Genomic DNA, 19,567 nt, shown 5'->3' on the forward strand with positions numbered 1-19,567 from the left:
TAAGTACATGAGTTCTATTCTTTGTTTATTTTTCTTACAATTTATATTCGAAATTAAAAATAAAATATTAATTCTTAAAACTAAATTTAAATTTGTAAATGTACATCGATTGTCCTTCAAAAATCAAATTCACTTAAAGATTTTAGTGAAAACGTAAATAATATTTACCCAATAATTTTTTAATTTTGGAAGGAAACACAGACCCAAATTTTGTTGGAGTATACTATTAGGCTGATAATCGCAAAACCGCTGATTGTAATATTCTGCTCCTATAGTAGTAAAACTGCTCAATTTTCATGCAGATAGGACACTTCTCAAGGATATGTATTCGTGTATGAACCCTCCCTATAGAAACCCCGAGTTAGCACCTGAATGATGTAAGCATATCATGATGTGTAGTTGTATTTAATCATTTAAGAAAGAAATGCGTAGAACTTTCTTTCGAACAAGATAACCCTTTTCCGTACCCTTGATCTTCTATTCTTCTTATCAGGGTAAGATTTTACCCAGGGTCCTGCATATATGGGGTGGACCACGCTATATCAGTGAGGAGATGTGTACCTATTAAGACGCTGCGTCGCTAATGTGAAATCCTGAAATCCTTAAATTATTAGGTTGGAAAATGGCTGCTTATTCACTTGCCCAAGGACTCTCTTTCCTGTTCAGTGGCTAATATTTAGGCCTAGCGGCTTCAGTGTTTCGGTTAAAGCTCGACCAACCGTTCTCTTCTATAATAAAAAAAACGAAAATTCTGCGTTGAAGGACACTGTACCTACAGTTTTTGACTTTCTGTTTTTACTTCTTATTAGATATTGTATAATTTTTAACCTTCTCCAGCCTCTTTGCTTTGCATCTTGTGATATTTCTAGCACAGATTTTATTTAACCTTCTCTTCTCATGATATCCCCCAGCCAGCCGGCTTTCCTACTTTTTGTTGTTTTGATTAAGCTCCTAATGTCATTCACTCAGCGTCTCTGTCCATGTAAACTACTTCAATCTTCTTTACGTTCACATTTCAAGCGCCTCCAGCCATTTTTTTTCCCTTTTTCTAAACATTTATGTTATACATCCGTGCAGAAATACTCTGAAAACAAAACACTTTTATTCATTCTACCTCTATCTCGTTACATAATAACGGTTTCTTTTTATAAAATACATCCTTGCTATTCAATTTTTTATTCCATTTTATTGTTTTTCTTTTGTTAAGATCATCGCTAATTATTTGTAATATTTTACTTCATCAGTTCTTTCTTTATTTGTGTAGACACTCATTGTCCTATTGCTTTTGTAACTAATTTTGTTTTCTAAACATTTATTTTCAACCCACATCCTTAATAAAGTCGTTTAATTCTGAAATCAACAACACTACTATTTCATTTAAGACTCCAGCTATCTGTTAGTCAGCTACAAGCAGTATGGTACTTTAATACGTCAAAGACAAAAATGATTTTATAAAGCTAGATATAATTTAAGTTTTTGATATAACTTGAATTAACGTTTAAGTAGATTTCATAAGAAAGCTACCTATTGGAAAGGTACCATGATTCGACTTCCGGAAAATTTCGACATATCTTCGCGTTTCACAACCCCCAAATTAAAAAACCACAGTCAGATCAAAAGTTTATATATATATATACATATATATATTTCAATTTCTTGTGGACACGATAACTGCCGTAACATTGCGCCAATCACTCTCAAATGGTTTCTTAAAAATAAATCGTCCCAAAATCTCAGTCGATCGTTATCAGCCAAAATTAGACCACGAAATGAATTCCGGCAAAATTTTGCTGGAATTGTAAGAAGATAGAGGAGTTTGTCGTATGGTAAACATGTGAAGTTTTTTTTCATACACAACCGTTGCCGTATTGAGTAAATTTGAAGTTTTTCTTAACTTTATATAAATCTTTTTTATTCCAACTTATCACTGGTGAAATACTTCACCTTCCGGCGTGGCGAAAGAAATTTTTTTTTTATATAACTTGAATTTGATGTAAATTATACAAGTTTCTCTATGTTGTAAAGATATTCTTTTTACCAGAAATGAAATATAAAAAAGTCACTATTGCAAATGATGATTTAAACTAAAATATTATGGAATTTAAATATTAAAAAAAAAACAGCTGAGTGTTTGCATTTTTACTGTTTATTATTTTTTTTAAAGAAATAACAATGTTCTCTACGTATACACAACAAAAAATCACAATCACTGCAATATACATTATATTTAAATTTCGTTTTTTGTAGGGAATATCTGGTTGGATTATTGGGGTATGAGAAGAGTTATTTCAGTGACAATGGTATTAAAATATACTCTTTGATATTTGAGTAGGCTTGAAGGGACTTTGAGACGACAAATAGTTCTGTTTACCAAACGAATATTATTATAGTAGAATTTGTGAGAACTTTACACCTGAGACAGTTACAATTACGCATCTATGCAGTTGATAGAAGAATAGATAATTACAGTTACGATAATTGCCTACAATTATTATGAGCTTATTTATAAAATTTATCGATAATACAAAAAAACTTAGACAATTATAAAAAGAAAATTTGCTTCTTTATTTTCACATTTCTTGAAACTGAAATCAGAATCTTATAATAACAATATCATTTATTATATTATCATAAAAGAAATGACAGTTCAAGAATAAAAGAATGTAAGATATTATATATGAGCGAACAGTAGGTAAGTTACCTTGGGTTATACGAGCTGGGATTTTTTTCTAGATACAATAACCTTGTGAAAAATTTCAAAATAAAATTTAACTACACGCTTAGGTTTTTAATATTTTTTTTTTGTGGTTTTAATGCAAAAATCAAAATAATAATAATAATAAAAAATACATTTTATTTTATTATACATTTACAAATTTCAACTTAATATATTTTTCTTTGTAATAAATATAATTCAAGAACAGACTATTTAATTCATAACATTTTTCTTTTTGTTTTTTTCTCTTTTAAATTCTTAATAGACATGTAGAACAACATTTATTATTTACAAATGTTTATTATATAATGTTACATAACAAAGTAATTTCTTCTTTTATTTTCTTTGGTAAAATGTTTTTATTAATTTCTAAACAGTTTCATTCTTTGATTGTAAATCAATCAACAGTTTTTTAAATTTATTTATTAACTATTCATTTATAATTTTATTTATTGTAAATAAATCAAACAATTGTTATTTTGTTAACTATCTTAATAATTTATAATTTTATTTATGTTAGAATAATAAAATTTACAAATATTTACAGTACGCATACATAATTTACAACAATATACAAAAATTGTTATTTATATTAACTAATTAATATTACAGAATTTTAAATATTTTTAATATACTATTAAAAGTTAATTATTAGGTGTGATGTTATTTTTTTTTATAGAAAATCTATTTAAATAACTGATTCAATCATAGTGTAATTTTTCCATTAGTTAATAAACTGATTTATCCAACCGCTTAAAAATTCATCCGGTGTTGTTCGACTTCCCAGATTATTGGAATCTATTTATTAAACCAGGCTTCTGTATTTCGTATTTTGTTCTTATAATACATTACTGTAAACGATTTACTTCACAGAAGGTTCCACATTGCTTGATAACGTATGAAAACCAGCACGCCTAAGAAGTAAAGAAAATTTACCGGTACACTTAACCTTACGTAAAAAAAATATGTTTTTCGTAACAAAGTAACATACTTTTCGTAAGTAAATTGAATGCATAAATATTATTTTCTCATATCAATAAAATAGAATGATATTAATACAAACGAAAATTTTAAAGTGAGAAATGTAATATATTACATCTTATGCAGGAAACACCATTTTTAAACATTTAAAATAAACGACAGAAATAGAGTGCCAAGTTTCACATAAGTACTAACTATTACCAAGTACACCCATACGACATATGAATAATTGTTCGCCCAAATTATAATCGCTATCAAATAAAAGAAATTTTACTCTGGATACTGTGAAAGAAAACGTTACGTCAAGATTTCAAAGAAAGTAATAAATCACGTACAGTAACATCCTAGAAAACTAAATAAAGGTCAAAAAAGGTAATACGATGGCTAAAGTCAACTGTAAATTATTACGGTAAATCGTTCATTGTCCTTAGTGCAGATTATTACTTCCCTTTGAACTGATGAATGCAGGTTATTGAAATTTCTTATTCTTGACTACAGAAATTAATACGATTTTTGCTTTCAGTAGAAAAAAATAGAAATACTTATTTAAAAAAATTTTAATTTTTTTCTATTTTGCTCGTTTTAACCTAGTAATTTTATTTGTTTAATAACATAACAGTGTGATTAATTTTTTATACATTAATTAGGAAATATTAATTTATAATAAATTTTTATTTGCTTTTTTTTTCTAAATATAATTTTTTTAAAAACGTTTAACCTCTTTATTTTGTTAACTTATTTTACCCAGTCAATCGCCAGAAAATTTATTTTACCTTATATATATATATAATATGAAATTATGTTTCTTACTCTTTATTACATTAATTTAAATGTTAAACATACACTTTAATTATTCTATTTACCTTTTGTTTTTCTTATGATTATGTAATAATTAAACAAATAAAAATATTTAAAAAACAATCAGCAAGAAGTAATAATAAAAAGTAAAATTAATAATTAATATTTACATTATATTAATTTCTAATGAAATAAATTATGTATAAAACTAAAATTTAATGTACAGTATGTATCACAATAATAATGTTCGTTTTAAAATTCGGAATTTGTGTGCTGTCTTATGTAATCTTCATTATTTAATCTAAATGTATATGATAACTTAAGTATTACAAAATATTATAGATAAATCACGTCTTACTTTTTCCATTTCAAATAGGGTTGTTAATTTCATATTCGTAGTTTCACTATAAAACTGGGAAACATTTTTTTTTTTTTTTTATAATTGTTTGTATATATGTATATATTTTTTTATGTACAACGGGAGAGAGAATTCTTCTGAAAAAAATGAATTGTAGAGATGAACGCACCCTGTAAACACACAAAAAAAAATTAAATTAGGTTTTTAATTACATTTTTAACATCATAATTGTAATATTATGTTTAACATAAAGAATAACTTTTTCCTAATTATACAAAATTGGTGAAAATACATCTTAATACATAAAATTTTATGACATAATACACAACTAACGAACAAGTAGGTTATCCTTTTTCCGAAAAATATCGGTTTTCTACCGGCTGTACGTTGCTGATTATTTTCCACTTAAATTTTCTCAACTTAATTTAAATTTGAAATTCCTGAAATTTACATAAGTTTACAAAAATACATCAGTTAACTAAAATTTAATTTAGTTATGAAGTTTTGGTAATTCTTTTTTAATAAAGAAAATTTTTTCATTTTTAATATTTTATTGGGGTCCAATAAATTTATTGCTAAATTTGACTTAAACATGCTATTCATTACAATCTATTTATTATTATTAGGTGTATTCTAACAGTTATAAATTAAGGTAAAGATATAGTTACTAAGCTTCTACAAAACAACCTCTTTTTACAATTCTTTATTATTACAAATTCAACATTTAGACCGCCTAATAGACTGCCTATAATATAGGTCCAAAATATGCATAATCTATAACTAAAGAATATATAGTACAGAAAAAGGTAGGGAAATTAAGTAAAATCCAGTATCAGCGTTAATGTAAAACTCAGATTTAGGTGTCGATCTCTGTTACGTATTATAGTTGTCTTTCTTGCTAGGTTTTATTAATTCGGTGTAATACCACATTCTAATAAAAATGATTTGTGAACTTAAAATAAACTAAATTCCCTTTTCTTTGTATTAAGTCATTTGACTGGTTTGATGCAGCTCTCCAAGATTTCCTATCTAGTGCCAGTCGTTTTATTTTGGTATATCCCGTATATCCTACATCCCTAAAAATTTGTTTTACATATTTAAAACGTTGCCTGCCTGTACAATTTTTCCTTCTACCTGTCCCTCCAATATTAAAGCGACTATTCCAGGATGCCTTAATAAGTGGCCTATAAGTCTGTCTCTTCTTTTAATTATATTTATTCCAAATGCTTCTTTCTTCATCGATCTGCCGCAACATCTTTTCATTTGTCACTTTATCCACCAATCTGATTTAAACATTCTCCTATAGCACCACATTTCAAAAGCTTCTAATCTTTTCTTCTGAGATACTCCGATCGTTCAAGTTTCACTTCCATATCAAGCTACGCTCCAAACACATATTTTCAAAATTGTTTTCCTGACGTTTAAATTCATTTTTGATGTAAATAATTTATATTTCTGACAGAAGGCTCGTTTTTCCTTTGCTATTCGGCATTTTATATCGCTCCTGCTTCATCTATCTTTAGTAATTCTACTTCCTAAATAACAAAATTTTTTTACCTCCGTAATCTTTTCTCTTCCTATTTTTATATTCAGTGGTCCGCCTTCATTATTTCTACTACATTTCATTTTGTTCTTGTTTATTTTCATGCTGTAGTTCTTGCGTAGGATTTCATTCATGACGTTCATTGTTTCTTCTAAATCTTTTTTACTCTCAGCTAGAATTACTATATCATCAACAAATCATAGCAACTCTATCTTTTCACCTTGTACTGTTACTCCGGATCTAAATTTTTCTTTAACTGCTAGTTCTATGTAAATATTAAAAATTAACGGGAATAGGGGACATCCTTATCGGACTCCCTTTCTTATTACGGCTTCTTTCTTATGTTCTTCAATTATTACTGTTGCTGTTCGGTTCCTGTAAATGTTAGCAATTGTTCTTTTATCTTTCTACTTGAGCCCTAATTTCTTTTAAATGCTGAACATTTTATTCCAGTCTATGTTAACGAATGCCTTTTCTAGATCTATAAATGCCAAGTATGTTGGCTTGTTTTTCTTTAATCTTCCTTATACTATTAATCTGAGCGATAAAATTGCTTCCCTTTTTTCTATACTCTTCCTGAAACCAAATTGGTTTTCTCCTAACACTTCTTCCACTCTCCTCTAAACTCTTCTGTACAGAATTCTAGTTAAGATTTTTGATGTGTTAAGCTAATTGTTCTGTATTCTTTACATTAATCTGCTCCTGCTTTCTTTGGTATAATGATTATAACATTCTTTTTGTAATCGGACGGAAATTCCCCTTTTTCGTAAATATTACACACTAGTTTGTATAATCTATCTATGGGTTTCTCACCTACACTGCGCAGTAATTCTGCAGGTATTCCATCTATTCCATATATTACCATAAAACAAAATACGAAGAAAGTATGTAGTGCATAGTGAACAGTTTAGTTTATCACAGAACGTTCCCAAAGATATGTTTGGCGAACCAACAACCTTAGAGGAATTATTCGTGTTCAATGGCGGTATTCTCTGCCCAATTAATGAATTTCCACTTGCCTCTTCTTAATTATCTGACTTCTGCTTCAACTCTGTTTTAACACAATTTTTTCTCTATCAGTTGAAAACACGTAAGTTTATTTTACGTTGCTTTCTATATTTCACACTGATTTTTTTACTTTAGTATTACTATTTTTAACTAAAATATCTTTGTATTTATAAATCAGAAGAATCTTGTTTTTAATTATACATATATTTTTCCGTTGGGCTTGTTACTTTTCCAATCACTTTAGGATCCAGTTATTGAATTATTTAACGAAAAAATTAAAAAAAAATTATTCACAATTTCGGATTGCAGATCAAACAATATAATAATTGTAATACATATATATTTTAAATCAATGAATTTATAAGCAATAAAATTTACGTTTAATTCTTCAATATGGTTTTTATTTGTTATAGTAATCAGAAACTAGTCTCTTATCAGAATTCATGAAAGTTAATTCTGGTTGAATAACAATTAACGAAAGAATAAAATGTGTAGTATGTAACTGGATAATTCAATATTTAGATTTTCCCCCAAAAATATAACGACAATAAATCAATTTACTACCTTTATTAAACATCTAATTTTATATTACTGCTGTAAGAAAAACTGCAAAAAAAGGAAATTCATTTAATTGTTCAGTATTTTTTTCAAAAGTTATTAAAATAATAAGAATAATTAAAATATAAATTTAATTTAAATTTATATAAATTAATGTTAAAGTTGTATAATTTAAGAAAGATATTCGTAGGACGAACATGTATACACAATCAATTTAATTTAAAAAGGAAGCTGAATAAGATGCTACCGGATTTAACATCGGAACTATTCAATTCATTCAATTGCTGAATCAGTTGCTACACATCACTGACTACAACGTTGTTGCTGATTTACTGATTTTTCTGTGGATTAAATTCCTACAGATTTTTTGAATCGTCTACAATTCTTCTGAAACTGATTCTTCAGAAATGATAAAAATCGCATTGTTTTATTTAAATCTTTTTGTTATACGTTTCACTAGCAATGAACGAATATTTTACAAATATATATCTTTTTATTTATTAGGAAGAGCTGTTTCAAAAAAAAAATATGTAAAATTAAATAAAAGATTTTTTTTGTTAAATTTTACTTTCCCTAAGGCCTAATTATTTGTATCAACAAATGCAGTATTAAAATGTGTAATAATAATTATAACAATAATGAGCAGAATTTTTGCGGTCCTGTTTATTTCATGATTACCCTTTTTCACTTTCTTAAAACGTTACGTTTCAAATACCTTTCTACTATACGTAATCTACTATACGTATACCTATATACGTAATCTATAAGTCTTTCTTTCTTTTTCCTGTTTAGCTTCCGGTAAATACCTTTCAGATAATACTTCAGAAGATGAATTTAGATGATATGTATAAGTGTAAATGAAGTGTAGTCTTGTACAGTCTCAGTTCGACCATTCCTGAGATGTGTGGTTAATTGATAAATCCAACCACCAAAGAACACCGGTATCCAGGATCTAGTATTGAAATCCGTGTAAAAATAACTGACTTTATTAGGACTTGAACCTGTAAGTCTAAAATTTTGTATATTAATTTTTTCGTTTTTCCCTACAATTTCTTTGCACTATGATGATGAACGCTTTCTTTCTTTAATTTCTTGTGTGGCTCTTCGCATAACCAACTGCTTTGGGTCGTACTGTGTAGTGTACTACTAATAGGAGTATCAAGGGTCATATTTCTCCAGTTAGTCAATGTAAGTAAGAGAATAAAACGTAGTTTGGGAGAACAACCCAAGGCCTTTTTTTTTCACGCATTATATGAATGATTTCGATATTTTCAAGAAAGTTTGCGTATATTTTCTAACAATGAAACATAAACCTTTAAGGAATCAGACACTTCAGCCAAAAAAATGCGTCATTAGTTCAGCAGAAATCATTGGTAATTCTTCATACAAAGAAGTTACAATCCAATGTTGTTATTGGATAAAGAAAAAATTATTCTTAAGAAGAAGCACCTTAATATGATTGGGTTATCGAAGCGGTTATGGAACTGATCGTCAGAAAAATACCGAAACGTTAAAGATGTTGCTAAGGGAAATTAGTTTTACAACAAATGGAATGGAGATTCCTAAAGTAGAAGAGAAAAATGTTATTAGGTCAAAAAAGTTTTGAGAGAATGGAAAATATTTTAATTAGTAGCACCCGACTACCCGTGATGGAGTCATTAAAAACACAAGAAGGAAGTTAGTTCTTGAAGGGTCAGCAGTAATTATATTAAGAGTATTTGTTAACGTATATCAGGATAGCATTGTAACGCAATACTTTGTAAAATTTTAACCAAAAAACGTCTTTTAATTAAAAAGAGTTCTCAGGAATTAAAATGTTTGAATATGTTGAATATTTAGAGTTTTTTTTAGCGCAGAAAGAGCATTCTTATATCGTTTACTGTGCAACCAAATTGTAACGTGGAGTTGCAATTTTCGCCAATATTTTTTTAAGAATTCAACATTTCCTATTGATTTATTTGTTTGATATAAAAGGATGTTACTCATTGTCTAAGCGACATTAATTTTGCTTTGCAAGTCATAAAAGAAATTACTTATTTTGTTAAAATTATGTGAATGATAAAAAAATATTTTTTTATTTATACTATTTTATGATAATATTTACTAATGTATGTTTTAATAAGGGTGCTATTATAAAGTACATTACAATTATAACTTTTTCAAATTATTTTTCATTGTTTTTTTGTATTTGCTTTTGTAACTCTGACTTGGGGACTGTCACACATTCTCTCAAGCATATTCTTAAAAATAATAAAAATTAATACTAAAATTTTCCCTCATATTTTCTGACAGTTACATCTCGTTCATTTTCATTACATCACCATGAAATTTACTTGAAGTCAGAATTTATGCATTTCAGAACGGAATAATTTAAGGAGTTGAGGGATCATGATAAATCTTTGCTCAAGAATTTTTCGGTCATTTTTCTAAATTTTCTAAAGTCTTCTTTATCTGTTCAAAGCACTGTATGGCCACATTAAAAATTTAGAAAAGGGAATGCGTAATTTTAAATTCTTCTCGTTAAATCTAAATTATAAGATATTCTAGTGAGTGAGAATCTGTACAGAAATTGAACATACAAATTAAATTTTCATCTGTGGAACATCAGAAAGATGACGAAAGGTATGTATGAAAATTGTCTTATAGGGGCTAAAAGGGGTATTTCTTATTTGTTAAGAGGGATATGTAATAAATTTAACTAAGAAATACGTACTTAAGTACAGTTGAGAGTGAGTAGAAAAATAGTGTACGTTGTAAACAAGTGTGAGCTACCTTATTTAAAAAAAAAAATTGTAGGAATTTGTAAATAGCATTTAGATACTGGTATTAACTAGATAATGGTATTAAAGATTTTTTTTTTTTAAATATGAAGAAATTTAGAAGTAGTTAATATAAAAAAGGTGTGAACCGACTTCTCGAAATATGTATCTCTGCTAATAATGTATTAAAAATTTATTTTGCAAACCTAAATATAATTTTAAATGGGTATGTATCCGATTTGTTATAAAGTTACCAAAATTTGTTGTTATAAACGATTATAAAGATTGATTAATTTATTCATTAAGTTATTAGTTGAATTTTTCTCTGTGTTTCTATGATTTATTGGCACTCATTTACTTTTGTTATTTTCTCTTTTTTATAGTAGTCCTGGTTATTTTATAAACCAATAGTTTGTTTTTTTTATTCATCAAATAAGCTAGAAGCTTGTACTTGAGAATTTTTAGGCTTTGAAAACCCCTGACCGTGATTTGATAATAAAAATAAAATAATTCCATCAATTTATTCTGTTTGGCCACCGAATTTATCTCCACCGATTTCTGTGGCGGAGTAGTAACGTCTCAGTTTTTCATCCGGAGGTTCCGGATTCCAATCCCGATCAGGCATGGCATTTTCTATACGTAAAAAAATTCCATTTCCATACCCCATTCACTAACATCAAGCTTCAAGCTTACGTGGCGATATCATCAACCAAAAAAAAATCTATTCTGAAGTTTTGGACATTTGAAAAATATTTTAGTAGACGCGAGATTATTAAACCTGTTAAAGTTGAATTTAATATTAAATATGCTAAATATTTTAGAATTTTAATACTAAACTAGAAAAAGTACGCAATATGTTTTTGAGTTAATTTTTATTATTAAGATTTTTAAATCACAGAACTTTCCGGCCTCCGTGGTGCGAGTGGTAGCGTCTCAGCTTTTCACCCGGAGGTCCCGGGTTTGAATCCCGTTCAGGCATGACATTTTCATACGCTATAAATCATTAATCTCATCTTCTGAAGGAATACCTAACGGTGTTTCTGGAGGTTAAAAAAACACAGAATTTAAAAATAGTTAAAACTATTTTAAATACGTATAATAGTGTAAGGAAAAAGGGTTTATTAATACATTTCTCTAACAACTAATTTCTTGTTAATTAATTCCTATAAAAATAAACTTTAAATAGTATGAATAATAGCTAGAATCTCTTTTGAAATATTGAATAAAGTAATGAAAACATAATACTACACGGCTGTAAATTAGAATAACCATTATTATTACCATCATACTTAGTCTGCTACATGCATGCCTCCCGGGTAGGTGAGAAAATTACGTCTTCTAATACAGTTTTACCAGAGTACATAAATTTATGAAATTATTGTAAAATTAAAAAAAAAACATGTTTAATTTATAAAGCATACTAATCTGTATTATTTTTCCATCGAAATGTTTTCTTAAATTAAACTATTATTAAAATAGTACATTTAAAGAGAATAACATAATTTAACCAAATACACTATAAATACTCAAAATGGTCCCATAGATAACGTAATTTTTAATGAATGCATCTTATACTTTTTAGAAAAAAAAATTAAATTTATATTGTAAAATTTAGGTAGTATTTTCGTAAAGATTATAGTTTTTACTAGGAAATCAATCGTACATTTTTCAAAAGTGAAGTGACAACGTCAGCTTCACTTTCACGAAAAACTTTTCACTCGTTAAAGAAAATTATGTATATATAATAACTAATAAAATCTGTGTAAAATGTCCATCAAAAAATGGTCCGTGTAAATTGTGAAAATATTAAATGTATTTTATTTGTTTCTACTACCTGTTTCTTGTATATTAATAAATCGTAAATTAATTTGTTTTTAATTGGTGTATAATCTCTTACTAGAGAAAGCACGGATATCCTAGTGATTACAGATATATCTTTTCATTAAAATTTATATGAGGTAGGTAAATATTTTAAAATAACAATATTACTGTTTTGTGTCAAAATACAACCATATCAACCATCAATGTAAATTGTACATATGTATTCTGTTTACAACATGATAAAATAGATCCTGTAATCACTAAATATTCTCTTGTTTTTCTAATGTGATGTAATTTTTGGTATATGAAGTCCAATAAAAAAATATTGTATTATAAACGTTTACCTGAAATAAGTCATAAACTTCTTCATTTACTCGTTATAATGCATAATATTTTTTCTCGTCTTAAAACATCTCATTTAAATACGGATGTAGTTTACTATTATGATGATGGAACAATTTCATTGTTTATTTATAGTTTAATGCATTAAACTGACATTATTTTCCAGAATTATATGTTTTAGAGAATGTCTTAAAACTTTGCACACCGTGTTAGAAAATAATTAAAACGATGCTGAAAATATTGTAAATAGAAAATGAACTTTACCCGTTCTACTATTAAAAGCAGCCGAAAGGAGCAAAAGGAGATTTACTGTTGATAATCAACCGGATGTTTTGTCAAAATAAAACTTAAGTTACTCTTTCAGTTACAGGTAAAAAACGATAACATAATAGAACCTATATTCTAAAGATATACTGCTACATACACGATTGGCTACTGACTTCTACTAAACACTTTAGATTTAAAAATCAAAAGAAATACGATTCGATAGTTTTATAGTGTTCAAAACATCTTTCTTTTAGGAAAAATTGATTTAAAAAGGAAAAAAAAACATAAATAAAAACGAAATGTTATAAAATTATACGTTCCATATAAAATTTTTTAAAATCAAATATTAAAAGAAGATAAACTGTTTAAGTAACTAAAATACAAACATGATGTCGGATTAAAAGTAACATGACATTTGTAAAATGCTGGCAGGATGATGAGGTAAATTGTGTTTTACAGACATTTACAAAAAGATTTTTTTAATATTTATCAAGAATCCTAAAGTTGCATTTCTTAAATATATTTTATTAGCATTTATAGTCGGTGAAATACAAAAATAAATTATAAGTACATGAAAAACGATAATTTGCATAAATGAGTGAATTTATATTTTCGAGTCTCCCGCCATGTTTAGTTGCAGCAATGGAAATCATCCCTTTCCATAATGTATACAAAGCCAAAGCCTCAGCCATGTAACAAAAACAGAAAAGTAGTGAACTGGTTGACAGAAAGTAGATGTTCTTTAATAAAAAAAGTCCATAACAATGAGTTTTAGTCTACGTATAATTTCGACTAATCTTCTAGAAATGTTTCATTGTAGATAATATTTTATATGTCGAATTCTCAGTAATAATACTTCTATAGTACAGGGTTATCATAAAAGAATGGTGCAGTTTTGAACATGGTTTACATTAAAACAGAATTATTTACAGTTTATGTTTTTTATTTTTCAAATTTGTCGTCTCAAACATTTTTTTACATAATTAATAAATTTCAATATCTGCGCCCTTAGTCGCTCGACAAATGTCCAAACGATACTCAACTTCTCTCCAAACATTGGTTAAAATTTCTTCGTTAATGGTTGTCATTGCTTCATTAATCCTGTTTTTTAAGTGGTTTAGGTCGCAAATTTTTTGTGTATAAACAACGCTTTTGATGTACCCCCACAAGAAAAAATCGCAAGGTGTCAGGTCTGGTCTTCTTGGAGGCGAAAGTATGGGTCCTTGCCGGCCTATCCATCGATCTCCAAATTTTTCGTTCAAAGCGTCCGTGACCAATGCATTGAAGTGCGGGGGAGCACAATCTTGTTGGAAATGAAGTCGATGAATGTTTTCGAGTTCATCCAGCTGAGGAAAGCAATAATCGATTAACATGTCAAGATACACAACTCCATTAATTGTTTTTTCAGCAAAGAAGAAAGGCCCTATTACACGATTTTTCATCACACCACACCGAACATTAACTTTAGGCGAATCGCGTTGTTTATCAATAATTACGTGTGGGTTTTCAGAGGCCCATATTCGTGAATTGTGTCTGCTAACGCATCCATTCACGTGGAATGTAGCTTCGTCTGTAAAAATTATATCATCTAAAAATGATTCGTTTTCACTTATTCTGTCCAACAATTCAACAGCGAAACTGTAATGTTTTACACCATCATCGGGTTTCAATTCCTGCAGTATCTGGATTTTATAAGCGTGTAATTTCAGTTTTTTATGTAAAACTTTGTGAACTGTTGATTTTGGAATACCTAATTCGACGCTTCGACGGGGGATAGACTTCCCAGGACTTCTAATTGCCGATTGTCTAATTAGTTCAACCGTTTCGTCAGGTACACTTGGTCTGCCGATTGATTTCTGTTTCTTAACCGATCCAGTTTCTTCGAATTGTTTGAACCAACGTGTTATGTTATTTTTGTGTGGTGGATCTCTTCCGAATTCACGTTGAAACGCACGTTGAACTAAAATTACGGATTTTAATTCAGGTATCAATAAAACACACTTTGCTTTGTCTTTATCTGAGAACATAGTAACTCACTAAACTCACCGCAACAACAATACAAGAACTGACGTTGTGGTTACAACTGCTGATAAACAAACTTTTGAGTTGGAGGCTATCAGGGATACCAATAAAACACCTAGAAATTTCCCTACAATCTTCCTATGAATTACTGAAACCGCACCATTCTTTTATGGTAATCCTGTATATCAGTGCATTTAATCCCGTAGAATTTACTAATGGAAAAGGAAAGCATGTCATTAAAGATAATTTTTTTGGTTAAGCTTTCAACAACTTATTTACAGAATGTTATTTTTTGTTATTTCGGTTTCGGTTAGTTTCATAACTGAAACCGAAACTAACTGTAAATGAGTTCACTGAAAACTGAAATAAAGGTTAAAACAGGTTGAAAACAAAACTATTAGTGCATAGGATATAATGTGATAAAAAAATTTTATTAGTAGGGAGAATTAGTTCACCAGTACTCGGATATGACCCGATAAATACTGACGGATCGAGAATCTAAGTTCAGACGAAGTGACTTTGTAAGATATTTTACAGTATAAATGAAATCACTTGATAGATGAGAAATATAATCCTCTTTTAAAAGTATTTGTGACTGGATTGTTCAAATTCGTCTCTAAAACTTGTGGTAAAGTTAAAAAATATTAACTTGAAAAGATTTTAAGAAAATCATTTAAGTAGATCTAATTGAAATTTAGAGAATTTTTCCTTATTGTTAATAAACTTTTAATTTCAACTGAACTGGCAGTCTTTTCAAAAATGTTATATTAATATAGTATTTAAGTAAATAGAAATTTGGCACTATAATAATACGGGAACTAGCATCCTGAAATCCATTACAAATTCATACCCTGTATGATATCCCTGACAAATATTGAGTCATATATTAAGAAAAAATCGTTTAATGTAATTCACGTAAAATTGTTCACTACAAAAATTATCTGACAGTGAAATTTTAAACGTTCATATTCTACCCGAAATAGTGAAGGGGTTGTTTAAGCCCAACGATTTTCTTTAGAGAAAATAATTTTGACATTTGGCATGCTGCCAGTAGTAACAGGCTACATGCCAACCGTAAACTCTTTGAACTAGAGTTTTCCAACATATACTGGGTACAGGTAGTTTAATTTCAACGATTTTTTCATAGAAAATAAAGTTGACATTTTCAATAAATTTTATCCGCAACATTTATAACATTTTTTTCAACGATCGAAAAGTTTTCCTATTTTCTTTATCCAAACTTCACGAAATAGAAAAAAAAAATCATCTTTATCTATAATAAAACTAAAAAAAATATTTATTTATTCACTGACAATAAAAATCTTTACCGTGAATAGTTTAGTAAAAAGACTTGCATGCAGCGCAATCTATCAATTAAACTTTCTTCGAAGAATGGTCGTCACGCCCCGCTTAATTTCGTTTTTTAAGTCAGAAAGATAAGTTTTATCTCAAGAAGCAGCAGCACCTACCAGGAAATTTTATACGTCATCTATTAGGTCTATTCAACTTATTCAGATGCGTAAACAAACTAAGCTTATGAGAGTGGAAGACGGCAGAGCAAAATAGATTCATTTAATAAGGTTTTCAGTACTCCTATTGTTATTTGTGTATTGTTATTGTTATTTGTACTCCTGTTGTTATTTGTTGTTTGTACAAATAAACAAAGAAAATAATTAAACAAAGAATTCAATTAAACTAACCAATTTATCAAATTAATTTATTCCCATTCACGTTATATGCTCTCCAAAAGTCTGAAAGGTAATTATTTTGCTAATTCTACCTTCTATAATTTGTTCTATCTATGTACCACACCATATGTGTCCAACACATTCAGATCACACGCGATATTTTTAATAAATAGAAGGTAGATAAACGAACGAATGAAAACAGCGTTGGTAATAAAAAAAAACAGTAGTAGAACTAAAAAAAAAATGAAAATAAGCGTTAAAGCAATAGTAAAAAAAAAAATTGTTACTGTAAAATGCACCGGGAAAAAAAAGTATCTTCAACGAATATTATTAAGGTCTAGCACATAAATCCTTTTCAATGGTTTAATATCATCAACGTTGTCTAGCAAGTTCAAAGCAAGGGGATTAACATGGCTGTTTAGGCTAACCTTGTGTTTATAGCTGAAAGGTTCACTCTCATCCTTAATTTACGGAATTCCCAGGTATTCATGTATTTTCGAATACCTGACGAACCATGGTGTTTGGGTCACTTTTCTCAGTATTTATTCAATGATCTTTGGATCACTTTAATATTGCTGTTATTATACGTCCTTAAGAGCAGAATCCCATATGTCCATTTAGGTTTCAAGAAGTTCTTATATAGAAAGACCTTTTTAGAGTCAATTAAGATCCCCTACCTATTAGCCAATACAAAAGCATGAATTTCTTGCCAATCTGTTTCTTATTCTTCTGTACTTGACCTCTGCACGTCATGTAGCGATTTAGGTATAAGCCAAGGTATCTCATACTAGTTGTAAGGAATTTAAACGTTATCCAATTAGACTGGATGGCAGTCCTCTCTTGTTCGTAAAGGTAACATGGGTAAATTTCATCGGATTGACTTTAATCTTTCGTTTGTGTAGCCACATACTGATTGCATTCAACGACGACTAGAACTCCTCCGAGGCTATAATCCAGTGGTTATCATCAACCACAAAAATTGAAATATTTTTCGCATGCGATGCAACTACAACAGTTCTTAGACAAGGAAGTTCAGCAGAATACATTTGGAATAAAACCGGCCCCAATACCGAGCCCGGCAGCATTCCCAAGGAATCTTAAAAATGGTTAGATCGATTTTGATTACATCTAACTTACAAGAAGCGATCATTTAAGTAATTTCACAAAATCAGATAATAACGATATGAAAGGCAAGATTTCAATTTGAAGATCAGACTTGGTAAACAAACCTTGTTCAAGGCTTATTGTACATCTAAAGTTCCCGCAGAGCAGTATCTCTTTCTCTTGAAACAACCGTTAATAGTATTATATATTTTTGGGTTTTATCTCTAATTTAGTGGCCACTTCTAAAACCAAATTGATTGTCGAGTATCACATCCTTAATCTCCAAAATATGCTATAGCCTTCGAAGAAAACACCTCTCGAAGACATTAAATAAAATCGGCAGGAGACCAATCAGCCTGGTAAGAAGGAACTTCCTATGAGGGTTTATCTGGCTTTAGGATCATAGTCACTTGAGAGACTTTCCATTGCATTGGAAGTAGGTCGTTTGAAGAATCCCATTAAACTAGTTTTTTATATATAATAAAGCCGAAAACGGCAGCATAAATAAACCTTATGCATTATAGAGACAAACCCAGAAGTCTTTTTAATTTTCTCTATCCCCTTGAGTTAACTAGATACCTTTTCAAAAGAGAATAGTCTGATGGGCAGACTTAGAGGGATAGGAGTATTTAAAAATTCAAAAGTTTTCCCTCATCTGCTCCTTACTCATCATGTGGCTGGAACACCATGGCAAGATGTTAAGCAAACACCAAGACCTTCTCGACATCGTCACAAGCCTAATAACATCTTAAAATTGGGAGCCCTTAAAGAAGTAAATGAGAGTGGTTAGCGTCCGAATTTCTTGGTAACTTTCCATAATGAGCAATTTTCTCTGTTGAGACGGGACAGATTTTCAAGTAAATCCCTGAACGATTTAGTCTTGATCTTCATCAACAATTTCCTTAACCTCTGAGCAGCTCTGTTTAGAGGTGTCCTGTCCTCCCGCCTCCTGTAGCGCTGCCATCTTCTCCTGATCCTTCTCTTGTCAGATATCAGGTTTAAGACCTCCAACGAGTAGTCCCTACGTGCCAGATCAGCACGCTTACCACTAGGCGTGGGGCACCAAGCGGCTCCCCGCATTGTTGAGATTATTATAAAAGGAGTTGATAAAAAAAAAAACAAGAATTTTTTTCTGGAAAGGGTTTTATGCAAATGTCTATACACAATCGACTTGGTTTTATAAGGAGAAACCGATGTATAGGAATACTGGTGTATTCTATTGTTAAATGATTCGACACAAAAAAATACAGTTTACATAAACGCTTTTCTAAACTATTAACTTTGTTGTATTACATTTTATCATAGTTTTAAAGCGTTTACTATCACGAGGTTTTCTGCTCTACTTAACGGTCTTTATGAAGTGTTATTCTCAAAGAGTTGTACCCACATTGGCAGAATCTGCTGGAGATACAGAAAAATAAATTGAAGTCACATTATAAACTCAAAACTCATCTCCGACTAATAACGAAACTTGAAATTAGGTAGACCTTTTTGGGTAATTTTGGGTGTTTGGGTAATTTTATGGAAATCAAATATCGGATAAGTTATCAGTAGGTTTGATTCATTTAAAGCTAAAAAAAACTCACACTATAAACAAACTTA

At 29.2% G+C, this 19,567-nt stretch overlaps 1 protein-coding gene across 2 annotated transcripts in view; it reads right to left on the reverse strand.

Annotated features, from left to right (window-relative positions):
• Positions 1-4,734: 4,734 nt before the first annotated feature.
• LOC142321045 (zwei Ig domain protein zig-8-like) overlaps positions 4,735-19,567 on the reverse strand; it is a 951,170-nt gene continuing 936,337 nt past the window's right edge. For both annotated transcript variants that reach the window (XM_075359050.1, XM_075359049.1), the window contains one exon: positions 4,735-5,023. The gene's annotated coding sequence lies outside the window, so the exon portion shown is untranslated. The remainder of the gene's footprint in view (positions 5,024-19,567) is intronic.

The sequence above is a fragment of the Lycorma delicatula genome, chromosome 3 (assembly GCF_047948215.1).
Source record: "Lycorma delicatula isolate Av1 chromosome 3, ASM4794821v1, whole genome shotgun sequence".
In the NCBI taxonomy this organism is placed as follows: domain Eukaryota; kingdom Metazoa; phylum Arthropoda; class Insecta; order Hemiptera; family Fulgoridae; genus Lycorma; species Lycorma delicatula.